The sequence below is a fragment of the Phacochoerus africanus genome, chromosome 15 (genome assembly GCF_016906955.1).
Source record: "Phacochoerus africanus isolate WHEZ1 chromosome 15, ROS_Pafr_v1, whole genome shotgun sequence".
NCBI classification, from domain to species: Eukaryota; Metazoa; Chordata; class Mammalia; order Artiodactyla; family Suidae; genus Phacochoerus; species Phacochoerus africanus.
The window spans coordinates 33,051,521-33,065,821 of record NC_062558.1 but is presented as its reverse complement, the minus strand read 5'-3'; positions in this window follow the sequence as shown (position 1 = coordinate 33,065,821).

Here is a 14,301-nt window from a genome sequence, read left to right as displayed (position 1 = left end):
TTTGTCATTTTTGGCCATCCCACAGCATATGGAGCTGCCAGGCCAGGGCTCAGATCAGAGCCATAGTTACCACCTAAGCTGCAGCTGCAGCAACCCCGTATCCCTAACCCACTGTGCCAGGCTGGGGATGGAACCCACATCCCAGTGGCTCCCAAGACACCACCAATCCCATTGCACCACAGCAGGAGCTCTTTCTTTCCTTTTTTACTAAAGTATAGTTGATTTACAATGTTGCCCCAATTTCTGCCATAGAGCATTGTGACCCAGTCAAACACATATGCATACATTCTTTTTCTCACATTTCTTATCAAGAGCTCTCGCATTAGGTTATCTCTTAAGCCTCCCAGCTAAGCCTGATGTCATCATTCAATGATGGCTATTCCCTGAACATCAGGACCCTTTACCTGGAAATATCTCCTTAGCACTTTCTCATTTGTGATGCTTTCACATCCCAATATGACTATTCAGTTTGTGAATTGCCTAGACTGTTTTTTCTTTCTGTCTCTTTTGCTCCGCATCGCCTCCCCTCTATCCGCACCTTCTGTATCAGATTGGAGAGAAAATAAATAAAATTTCTACTGGTAAGTTTTTTCTTGGCCAGTCCAGTAGTGGAAATGTATTCAAATTCTACCTTTCTAATATTGAAGTGTTAACTACCACCATAAATCTATACTTCTTATTTATTTATAACACAGACTGTGGGTAGTTTCTTTAAACAGCAGCAACAACAACAACAATAAAATGTAAACCATGGTGACACATGCAGTCCTGTTGCTGAATGATGTCTTCATTCCTGTTGTTGTGATGTCGTTTATAGATGCCTCAGAAAGAATGGCAAGTATTCCCCAAAGAGTTGTTGTCCTTTATGCCAGTTTCAAGGTCAAACTAGGGTTATGCAATGTCTTGCTGGCAAAATTTAGGTTGCAGTTAACAGAAGTGTCCTATAGAATAAACCAAAAAACAAACAAATAAACAAAAATACCAAAAACAAAAAACAAGGTGGGAAAGAAGAGGAAGTTAATGAAAGGAGGTTGGGGTACTGTATGGCATCAAAAGGAGAGCTGGGGGAGTTCCCGGAAACAAATCCAACTAGAAACCATGAAGTTTCAGGTTCGATCCCTGGCCTTGCTCAGTGGGTTAAGGATCTGGCGTTGCTGTTAGCTGTGGTGTAGGTCACAGACACGGCTCGGATCTGGCGTTGCTGTGGCTATGGTGTAGGCCAGCAGCTGTAGCTCGAATTAGACCCTTAGCCTGGGAATTTCCATGTGCCTCAGGTGTGGCCCTAAAAAGCCAAAAAAAAAAGAAGAAGAAGAGCTGGAAGTTCCTATCATTGCTCAGTGGTTAGCAAACCCGATTAGGATCCCTGAGGACGCAGGTTCAATCCCTGGCCTCGCTCAGTGGGTTAAGGATTTCGAGTTTCGGTGAGCTGTGGTGTAGGTCACAGACACCGCTCGGATCCTGTGTTGCTATGGCTGTGTCATAGGCCCAAAGCTACAGCTCCAATTAGACCCCTAGCCTTGGAACCACCATAAGCTGACCTAAAAAGCCAAAAAAGTTATAAAGACCTGAACAAATGAAATTTAGAAAAGGAAAAAACCAAGGATAAGTTTTGAGAATTCAGTAGTAGCTCATAAACTTTTTTTCCAGAGGACTGGCATCAACATCATCCTGTTCCATGTCTCCACCTACCTTTTTCTTTCTACTTCCAATTTCAGATTCCTGGGAGAGAGCCCCATGTGGGTCAGGTGACCTTTAAGAGATTTGGTGCAAGAGAAAATGAAACTAACATGTAAGAAAGGTGAGGTTTGACTTGCTCAAATGAGGTAATACATGTATGGTGAATTGAGTTTTCTGAAGATGGGTACAGCCACAACCTCCCAGCCCACATACTCTTCTGCAATTTGACCTTGTCACTCCCTCATCAAAGAGGTATTTTAATCCCCACCTTGAATCTGAATGTCTTAATGGCTCATACGTAACCAATGCAAAAAGACAATACCAGGGATAAAAGTGACAACGCTGTTTGTGCCCCATTATTAGGGTTGATAGATAAAATACAGAACACATGGTTAGCTTTGAATGGCAGATAAATGTCAAGTAATTTTCAGATAAACAATGAATATGTTCAAATGGGTCACGTATATTTAAAAATTTGTGTTTGAAATCCAAAGTTAACTGAAATTATTCTGTGCTAATTCTGGTAATCGTATCCAGCATCTAGTCTCTCTTTCTTCCTTTATTTTATTTTATTTTATTTTTTGGCTGCACCTGTGGCATGCAGATGATTTGGGGCCAGGGATCGAACCGGTAGTGACCCAAGCCACAGCAGAGACAAGGCTGGAAACTTAACCCAGTGAGTCACCTTTCTTCCTTTTAGTAATAGTACCCCACCTCCCACCCCAGGAGTTTTAGCCCAGTGAGAGACTGGGTCCATGCCTCCCTTGCACTAGGAGTGGTCACGTGACTAGATTCTCATCAGTAGAATGTGGGTGGAAGTGAAGTACCACTTCAGCCATTGGCCCATTCAGTTCCTATCTTTTCCCCCTTCCCACGGGATCAAATGCTGATGCATTGCTGGAGAGCCAGCTGGGACTACGTAGATAAAGACAGTACCACCCAATACTGTAAAGCAACCACACAGAAGGAACCTGGGTCCTGACCCAGCTTCCTGGAGCAGAGCTGCCTAGTCTCCTAGGGCCAACTCCTACCTATGGACAAGAACATGATAAAGATGGAAATTTCTAACTTAATTAAACCCCTGTATCCTGGGATCTGTTTGTTACAGTAGCTTATTCATCAAATAATAGCATTGGGGTCACTGCACTGGATCTGAAGGGCCTTACAGTTTCTGCCTACAATCTAGTCATTCAGAAACCCAACAAGATCCAGTTTCCATACACCCGAGGGGACTGAATTGTATGCTTTTATCTGGATTCCCATGAGGCCTGGCAGCCTCTTGAGATCTCTGCCTTTCTCATTTCCATTCATATACTTTTTTTTTGTCTTTTTGTCTCTTTTTAGGGCCGCGCCCGCAGCATATGGAGGTTCCCAGGCTTGGGGTGTAATCGGAGCTGTTGCTGCTGGCCACAGATCCGAGCTGTGTCTGTGACCTACACCACAGCTCATGGCAATGCTGATCCTTAACCCACCAATGGAGGCCAGGGATTGAACCCACAGCCTCACGGTTCCTAGTCAGATTCATTTCCACTGTGCCATTATGGGAACTCTCTCCCTTCATATACTTGTAGTAATAAGAGACCATCTGTTTCCTGACACCAAATCGTTAAAATTTCTCCTCTTTAATCCTGCACTTCTCGCTTATGTGTGTCCTTCTTGTCTTCCCTGCTAAATGTGGGCTCCACGAGGACCATGATCATTGTCTATCTCGCCACTACTATTTCCTCAGCACCTTGTGTGGTACCCAACATATAGGAGGTGCTCAATAGAGGATAGATGGATGGATGGATGAAAAACTAGACTGTAGCTTATAGGACGGAAGCCTTTATGGAATTTTTGCCCCTGAGCTCTGAATTCCTTCTGTTTTGACATTCTCTGTGTCATTCTAACACCTGAGAAAGCACATCCTTTTTTTTTTTTTTTTGTCTTCTTTTCAGGCCACTCTGCGTTATATGGAGTTCCCTGGCCAGGGATCAGATTCAAGCCACGGCTGTAGCAACGCTGGATCTTTAACCCACTCTGCCAGGCTGATGTCCAAACCTGCATGCTGACCCTGCAGAGACACTTGCCGATCCCATTGCTCCACAACAGGAACTCCCACGTTCCCTTTTTTAGACTCCAGTTGTAGAGGCACGCCTCAATAGAAGTGTTGACTCAGGAAAGGACTTTTCTTTATCCTGTTTTCTACAATCTTACAGCCTTCTTCCTAAGCATCCGAAGCCCTGATATCATGGACTTTTCCTCTATCGTAATCAAGGGTCCTTTTCCTTGGTTCTACTTACTTCACCTAGTTCATCTACAAAATAGAGACTGAGGGGATTAAAGTGCTAACACTTTATTTAGGAGGTAAAACTTATGGAGGTGAGGCTATGGGAGGTGGGGGAGAGAGAAAGGAAAGTTAAAAAAGAGAGAGAAAAGAGGTGAGGAAAGATGGAAAGCAACGTGATGCACTTCCACTCTGGCCACTGATCACATTCATCCTCGGCAGGAAGCTGAGGCTTGTTTGCTTGGTGGACGGTCTTTTCCAGAGGAGCCACAGGAAAAGTCACAGCTAAGAGCAGGTCTGCAAAGGGGAGGCAGGCGAGGGAATGAATCTGCTTGGCTCTCTCCCATCTCCCACTTCTCAGTGATCAAGACACATTCCTTGGGAAACAAACTTCCCTACACATCCTGGTTGTGTAAGCTGGTATCTTGCAGCCACTCAGGCTGGAAAATTCCTGTGGCATGGCATTACATCAAGGACAGAAGTAGAACTAGAACTCAGTGTGAGTAGGAAGCTGACTTGTGGTTGCCAAGGGGGAGGAGGAGGGAGTGGGATGGACTGGGAGTGTGGGGTTAGTAGATGCAAACTATTACATTTAGAATGGATAAACAATGAGGTCCTGCTGTAAAGCACAGAGAACTGTACCCAATCTCTTGAGGTACAACATGATGGAAGATAATATGAGAAAAAGAATGTGTCTGTGTGTGTGTGTATGGGTCATTTTGCTGTATAGCAGAAGCTGACACATAATTGTAAATCAACTATACTTTAATAAAAATAAATAAAATATTCATCTGTGTTGAAGTTCATAACAAAAATCTCCTCTCTTGGAGTTCCCTTGTGGCTCAACAGGTTAAGTATCCAGTGTTGTCACTGCTACAGCTTGGGTTTGATCCATGGCTCAGGAATTTTCACATGCCATGGACACAGCCAAAAAAAAAAAAAAAAAGGCCCAAAAAACTCCTTAGCCAAGAAATAAATCCAAGCACCTATGGTCAATTAATCTATGACAAAGGAGGCAAGAATATACAATAGAGAAAAGACAGTCTCTTCAGTAAGTGGTGCAGGGAAAACTGGACAGCTACATGCAAAAGAATGAAATTAGAACGTTCTCTAACATCATACACTAAAATAAACCCAAAACGGATTAATGACCTAAATATAAGACCAGATACTATAAAAACTCTTAGAGGAAGACTTGGGCTGAACACTCTCTGACATAAACCAATATCTTCTCAGATAACAAAAACAAAATAAACAAATAGGACCTAATTAAACTTAAAAGCTTTTGCACAGCAAAGGAAACCATAAACAAAACAAAAAGACAACCCACGGAATGGGAGAAAATATTTGCAAATGAAGCAACTGACAAGGGATTAATCTCTAAAATATACAAACACCTCCTGCAGCTCAATATCAAAAAAACAAACAACCCAATGTAAAAAATGGGCAGAAGATCTAGGTAGACATTTCTCCAAAGAAGACATATGAATGGTCAAATAACACATGAAAAGATGCTCAACATCACTAATTATTAGAGAAATGCAAATTCTACTACTATGAGATACAACCTTATACCAGCCAGAGTGGCCATCATCAAAAAGTCTACAAGTAAATGCTGAAGAGGGTGTGGAGAAAAGGCAACCCTCCTACATTGTTGGTGGGACTGGAAGTTGATGAAACCTCTATGGAAAACAGTACGGAGTTTCCTCAAAAAACTAAAAATAGAACTACCATATGATCCAACAATTGCAATTCTGTGCATCTATCCGGAGAAAACCATGATTTGAAAAGATACATGCACCCCATGTTCATTGCAGCACTATTTACAATAGCCAAGACATGAAAGCAACCTAAATGTCCATCATCAGAGAAACAGATACAGAAGATGTGGTATATATATGCAATGGAATATTACTTCACCATGAAAAAGAATGTAATAATGCCATTTGCAGCAACATGGATGGACCTAGAAAATACCGTAGTAAGTGAAGTTAGACAGTGAAAGACAAACATTGTATGATATTACTTATATGTGGAATCTAAAAAAAAAAAGATACAAATGAATTTATTTACACAACAGAAACAGACTCACAAATTTTGAAAAAAGGGGACAGGTTGTGGGGTGGGAGGGATGGACTGGGGGTTTGGGATTGGCATATGCACACTAAAGCATATGGAAGGACTGGCCAACAGGGACCTTCTGTACAGCCTGGAGAACTCTACCCAATATTCTTTGATAATCTATGTGGGAAAAGAATCTGAGAGAGAATTGATATGTGTATTGTATGACTGGGTCAATTTGTTGTACAGCAGCAATTATCACAGCCTTGTAAATTAACTATACTTCATTAAAACTTTAAAAAAAAAAACCTCCTTCCTTGGTAAAGCTGAATAATACCTCATTGTATGTATATTATACATTTGGTTTATCCATTCATCCATCAATAGATACTTGAGTTGCTTCCACCTTTTGGCTATTGTGAATAATGCTGTTATGGACGTGGACATACAGATATCTCTTCAAGACCCTGCTTTCAATTCTTTGGGATATAAAGCCAGAGCTAATATATTTTTATCTAAGATGTTTTTAATCTTTCATTGGCTTGATTCTTTCTAGACCCAGACATAGGCAAGGATGAACCACCTACTGCCTTCTTTTTTTTTTTGTCTTTTTGCCATTTTCTTGGGCTGCTCCCATGGCATGTGGAGGTTCCCAGGCTAGGGGTCGAATCAGAGCTGTAGCCACTGGCCTACGCCAGAGCCACAGCAACGCAGGATCCGAGCCACCTCTGTAACCTACACCACAGCTCACGGCAACACGGGATCCTTAACCCACTGAGCAAGGCCAGAGATCGAACCCACAACCTCATGGTTCCTAGTCGGATTCGTTAACCACTGAGCCATGACGGGAACTCCCACCTACTGCCTTCTTACAGAGGGAAATTTTATAAATCAGAACAACTTCAAGGTTAGTTCATCATGAACAGGATTTTGAGAAACAGTCTCTTTGATGAAAGAAAATCAGGTGAAGAGGCAGGTAGAGGGGGCCACTCATTATTACTGTGCTGAAGCTGATGAGGGTATCTTTGTGATGAGGAGGGGAAAGCAGGGGCTGACGAGGGAGAGGTAGACACTGGGAGGGGAGGTTGGGTAGAGTTTTTTAAAAAACCTCCACGAAAATAATGGTACATTGCTTTGTCGACCTGGTTGTTTCAGGCTAGGCAATACCTGAGATTTCAAAGAGCAAGAGTGAAAAATGCCTTCTTCATGAATTTTTAAAAATAACTTGGGCTTCTTGTCTAAGACTTATACATTCGGATGAACACACACAGGCAGAGTTATTTCCTCGGTTTTCATTAACATTAAATCCAATCTGCCTGACTCAGGCCAAAAGTTAAAAGCAGCATCAGATGTCTGAAAAGATATTTTTCTTTACCCCAGGTAGCCAGCTGCAATGAGAAAGTGATGAAAGTAAACTTAAAATTCAGAACTCATTTTCTTAAGGAAATGCTCAACTCTGCAACTCACCCACACAGAGCTGTGTGCAAGTGGGTAATTAATACTGAATACATTAATGGCAAAATCATATGCACGCTTCCCAAAATAAGCAGAACTGTACCACAGTGGTAGGGAAGGAGGCTTAAAAAATAAATAACAGAAAGAGCTCCCTATCACGAAAGACTGATTTTTAATCATCTGAAATAATATCAGGTAACTATGCTAGACACTCCCAAGAACATTTTCTGAAAAGATCAATCAGTCCCAAAAGTTGCATTGTTATGGTGCAATATTTAATGAGGTGTGGGATAACTCAAGTTGGTAACTTCATCTTCTTGGGACATTCCCTTTTTTTTCCATTTTGAAAAGCTTTATTAAGTTATAGTTGATTTACAAGATTGTGATAATTTCTGCTGTAACGTGATTCAGTTACACATATACAGGGACATTCCCATTTTTATGAGAGATATGTGTATTTTCTCAGTTTTGTACAATGGTTCTATACCTTAAATGACTTCCCGATCACTTCAAGGCAAAAAAGAAACTGGCAAAAATAACAACAGCAGCAACAAACAACCCAACACATCTCGGATTTTTCTCCATAGTTCTTCCTTGAATTAGCTGAAACATGAACAAATCTAAAACCCCCTTTCACTTACTCCCTTTAGCAAAGATAAGATCATCAATAATTTTCAAAAGAAGCTTCACTAGAAAACACAGGAAGTACCAGAAGCAAGAAAAGAAAAAAAATGCCAAGTTGAAAAATAGCGATTTCTGGATTTCTGATCCTACAAAAGCTTGCTAGTTACTGAGACAGCTGGTTCTGATCTGACACCCTGATAAATCAGTTTCCTGCTCAACTCTTCCACTCTTTCTCCTCTGGCCTCTTCCTCTCCTGCATTTCCACCTATCCCAAAAGGGATCCTACTTATTCCAAACTTCAAAGGAAAAGTGAATGGAAATAAGTGAGGTTAATGGCCCAAACCTCTGTGAACAACGGACTTTTCACTCTTCTCTAAGTGGCTTTACAATATAAAGAGTTCCCATCCCCAGGAGACGGTCATGAATTCATTTCTTAGAGTAACAACTTATGATAATGCCTCAATCGGAATATTCATTACACAAGAATCTAATAGTTTCCTTAACCCAGCTTAAGTCCTGGAGACTTAATCTTAGCTTTAAAGTCAAATTCCAACTGTATGAAAAGTTATTTTTAACATGGAAGTCACAGCTGTCTTTGATATAAAATTGTATCCTTCACTTTTCCCGGTCAAAACTTTCCACAGCTGAAACAAACCATCCTGATCTGTCTGTAAACATCTCAAAGGCCAGTTGCCATAATGACCTAAGTATTAAATTAAGGGTGAGAACGTTCCGGAAATGTTATTACTTGTTGACATAGTTGACCAATACAGTGAGTGTGCTAACTTCTGTTTTTGCGGTCAACGATGATAGAGTAACAAGGCAGAAGAGACTGAAGAAAAGCCCATTTGTGTATCATTCATTTACATTTGGATGTTCACCTCAGCCACATCAAAGCCATCCTACCTCCCCTCCCCTCCCTGTTTTATTTTTAAAGCAGTCCAGAGCCTGTAAATTTAGTAAATAATCCTAGAGTCAGACAACCAGCATTTTCTGAAAGTTTTCTTTGCTATTTTGTTAAAATCCTCGTTGCAATTATTAAGCAACTGATCCCCACTTCCATGGTTAATTTCATGTCAACTTGATTGGGATTTAAGAGACGCCCAGACAGATGGTGAAACATCCTTTTGGGTCTGTTTGTGAGGGTATTTCTGGAAGGGACTAGCATTTGAATGGGTAGGCTAGAAATTCACCCTCACCACTATAGGTGGGCCTTATCCAATCCATTGAGGGCCTGAACAGAATAAAAAGGCAAAACAAGGCTCTCTTTGCTTTTTTTGTGCTTGAGCTGGGACATTCCTCTTCTCCTGCCTGTGGACATTTTCACTCCTGGTTCTCAGGCTTTTGGACTTGGAATGGGACCAACAGCCCCCACCCCCTATTCTCGGGCCCTTGGACTTGGACTGAATTACCCCGCCAGCTTTCTTGCTTCTCCAGCTTGCAGATGGCAGATTGTGGGACTTCTCAGTCTCTATAATCATGTGAGCCAATTCTTATAATAAACCTCCATATATATAGAATAGATAATATCTCCTATTGGTTCTGTTTATCTGGAAAACCCTGACTGATACAACCACATTCTGTAAAATAACACAGAGTATATTATTACCCATCTCTGGTTAAATAATTCTATCCATTCACCTTTTCTTTGCAAGTTGTGTTTAATAATTGTTTAACCATGTTTTGCGATTCTCTGAACCATCGCTAGTTTTAGCATCATATACTGACTCATAATTAGAAAGCAGCAAAGTGGATAGTGGCTGGTCCATCACTTTGCTTCGGGTCCCCTGAACTAAGCCTAGTTTGCTCCAAAAGAAACAACCAATGTCTGTTCTAGGCTCAGACCGTCTCCCTTTCATGTTACTCTTTGGCACCTGCTCCAAAACTACCTTATACTTATGATTCAGCAGGTCACCCACACCTGGAAATCTCTAATTTAGCCCCCAAATTTCCCTAGTCTCACCCAAAGTCCCGCAAATCTCATAAAACCCCTTGAATTCACACAAGAACAAAAGTTCTCTTTCTGTAATGGCCCAGAATTCTTTACAGGGACAGTAGAGAACAGACCTGAGAGGTGGCACCAAATAGGCCTCATATGACCCAAAAGTTTTTTCCCTTATTGGCCAAATTCAGTGAATTAAATTCTGTAACTTGGAAGCATTCCTTTGGAGGTTGGCAATAAATTTCCAGGAAGGTTAAAACATGCATGTGTGGGAGTTCCCGTTGTGGCACAGTGGTTAATGAATCCGACTAGGAACCATGAGGTGGTGGGTTCGGTCCCTGCCCTTGCTCAGTGGGTTAACGATCCGGCGTTGCCGTGAGCTGTGGTGTAGGTTGCAGACGAGGCTCGGATCCCGCGTTGCTGTGGCTCTGGTGTAGGCCAGTGGCTACAGCTCCGATTCGACCCCTGGCCTGGGAACCTCCATATGCCCCGGGAGCAGCCCAAGAAATAGCAAAAAGACCAAAAAACAAACAAACAAACAAACAAAAAACATGCATATGTAATCCATTGTCATTATCAGTCATGACTTCATTGACATCAATAAATTTCTCATATTGGCTACAGCGACCCTTCCAGTCCTTAGGAACGTGCAAGCTGGGTTACGTGAAGGCCAGAGCTTGGGGTACCACCTGTGGGAGTGCTGGCTTTGTCTTGCCAGAGTACAAAAATCTAAAATCCTGAGGGTGTAGGGTGCTTGGAACCAGAGGAAGAGGCACCAAAGGAAGAGGTAAGAATAGACAACCAAGATAAATCCCTCACTTTGTTACCACTTTGAGCATAAGAGTTATGCAGATTCCAGCAGAAAAGAAGCAAATGTGCTCTGTGAGGTTAGACTCCATTGATAAGGTAATAATTCCTTGGAGAATTTCCCATCAATAACAAGATCCAACGCTTTATTATGCAAAGCACTCCTCTCAATGCTTCACATGAATTTACTTATTAAATCATTGCAACAACGCCACGGGATAAGCACTGTTTTTCTTTGAAATCTTATTTCTTGGTAAGCACTGGTTTGTTTAAACTCAATTTTATTATATTTTTATAGTTGTACAACCATCATCACAGCCGAATTTTACAGCATTTCCATCCTGAACCCCCAGGCCATCCCTTCCCACCTCCAACATGTCTTCTTTGGAAACTGTAAGTTCTTCAAAGTCTGTGAGTCAGTATCTGTTCTGTAAAGAAGTTCATTGTGTCCTTTTTTTAGATTCCACATATAAGTGATAGCATATGACATTTATGTCTCACTGTCTAACTTTACTTAGCATAATAATTTCTAGGTCCATCCGTGTTACTGCAAATGCCATTATTTCATTCCTTTTTATGGTCGAGGAATATTCCGTTGTGTATATGTACCACATCTTCTTTATCCGTTCAGTAAACACTGTTTTTTGGGTTTTGTTTTTTTTTTTTTTTGTCTTTTTGACATTTTTTGGGCTGCTCCTGTGGCATATGGAGGTTCCCAGGCTAGGGGTCTAATCGGAGCTGTAGCCACCGGCCTATGCCAGAGCCACAGCAACGCAGGATCCGAGCCGCGTCTGCAACCTACACCACAGCTCACAGCAACGCTGGATCCTTAACCCACTGTGTGAGGCCAGGGATTGAACCCACAACCTGATGATTCCTAGTCAGATTTGTTAACAACTGAGCAATGACGGGAACTTTGGTAAACACTGTTTTTAAGCTCCATTTTCACATAAGAAACTGAGGTTCAGAGACATTGATGGCCTGGCTCTGGTCTATGGTCCGAAAGGCTCAGAAATCTGATTTTAGGAGTTGCTATTATGGCTCAGTGGGTTAAGAACCCAACATAGTGTCCATGAGGATGTGGGTTTGATGCCTGGGCTCAGTGGGTTAAGGATCCAGTGTTGCTACAACCTGCAGTGTAGGTCACAGATGCAGCTCCAATTCAACCACTAGCCCAAAAACATCCACATGCTGCAGGTTTGGCCCTAAAAAAAAGAAAAAAAATCTAATTTTGCCAGCACATCAAGAATAGGTCCATATTTTATGTATGTATGTATGTATGTATTTATTTATTTTTGCTTTTTTTTGGGGGGGGGGGTAAGGCCACACCCACAGCACATGGAGGTTCCCAGACTAGGGGGCTAGGGGTCTAATCAGAACTTCAGTTGTTGGCTTACACCACAGCCACAGCAACGCAGGATCTGAGCCACATCTGTGACCTACATACACCACAGCTCACAGCAACACTGGATCCTTAACCCTCTGATTGAGGCCAGGCCAGGGATTGGACCCTCAACCTCATGGTTCCTAGTAGGATTCGTTTCTGCTGTGCCACGACCCGAACTCAAAGAACAGATTCATATTTTAGAATTGGACACTCATTAATTAAGATTACTCAGTCATTTGAACATTACAATGTTCAAAGCCAGAATGCCAAATTATTAATTTACAATGACAAATGTAAGCTCTCAAAGACCACAATGCTGAGGTTTGCATGACTAAAAGCATTCTCCCTTGACAGGCAGAGAAACCAAATTGCAATCAGCACACAGCTTGAGGAACAAACGTATAATTAGAATAAAGAGAATTAAGAGCTAAGAGGGCATCCCTCAGTTTAGTTTTTTTAGACATATTTGCCCTTCTTGCCAAGGAGTCTATAATACTAGAAAGCCATTGCTGAGTCATAGTTGAATAGGACTCTTGATAGCCACCTCTAGGAAGTCCCTTTTTCTACGCTTTCAAATAGAGGTTTTTTTTTTTTTTTTTTTTTTTTTTTTTTGCCAAGCCCACAGCATGTGAAAGTTCCCAAGCCAGGGACTGAACCAAGTAGCCACAGCAGTGACCCCAGCCACTAACTACAGTGACAACACCAGATCCTTAACCCACTGTACCACAAGAGAACTCACAGAGCCTAAACTGCTTTATCAGTTTTGCAAGGTGAAAAGAGTCCTATGTTTGGATGGTGATGATGGTTGTGGAATAATATGATGTACTTAATGCCTCTGAACTGTACACTTTATAATGGTTAAAATGGTAAATTTTATGTTACGTGAATTTTACCACAACTGAAAAAAAATAGCTCTTCTATGCTGACTTGTGGCTCTTTAGGGTCTTTTTGGCTTTGCCCATGGCATGTGGAAGTCCCCAGACCAGGGACTTTGCTTTTTAGGGCCACACTTGAGGCATATGGAATTTCTCAGGTTAGGGGGTTGAACTGGAGCTACAGCCACTGGCCTACACCAAAGCCACAACCAGGCAGAATCGGAACTGCATCTGCACCCTATGTTGCAGCAACACCAGATCCTTAGGAACTGCATCTGCACCCTATGTTGCAGCAACACCAGATCCTTAATCCACTGATTAAGGCCAGGAGTCAAACCTGCATCCTCATGGATACTAGTCAGGTTCTTGACCTGCCAAGCCACAACGGGAATTCCTGGCTTATATTTTTAAACCTACGTTCTGTCTCCACAAAACCAATATATCATCTTCTATATTTGTCCTCATGAAGCGCAATGGTTTGTCATGTTAAATTTCATTCTGTTTGAGATTCCCTATTACATGGGATCACTGCATCAGCTATACCACAGACTGGTGCACCACCAAACATAGCATTTCAAAGGAAAACCACAAACAGTATTGTCGCTAGTTGCCAATTAAAAGAACAGACTTTCAGTCAAGAAAATTAATACATTATTTGTGGTTGATAAGCAAAGCAATTTGATATTGGGTTAATACCACCTTTGACATTCTTATAATTTTTTTTAAGATTGGCAAGAAACAAACATACAGCTGAATGCAGCTGAACAAAATCATTACAGGATTAGTTTTCTGACCCACTTACTAAAAAAAGCAGAATCACTCAATTGAGACCCCAGGGAAATGCAAATTTATATCTTTGACGTATCGCTTGGTTTTTCTTCAGTTAAATTCTATAACCTGTTCTTGAGTCCTTCCCATCTTCTTTTCTTTTAATTGGGTGATTTCATGGGCCTTCTTGAACATCATCCTTTGCAAATTCTTGATTTTTGCAAATGCAAATGTGTAATGAAACATCCATACAGCTTTCTTCTATGCAATTATTTTCTCAACCCATCAGGGAGGCCTGCTTCTCTCCTTTACCCTTTCTTTTATTAGATTGGGGGTGGATGGATGGAGTGGGCTTTCAGGAAGAGAGTCCAATGCCCTTTGCTTATAGATGGGAATTTGTGAAGATGGGAAAATGGTCACTCTACCCACTGTCATCACA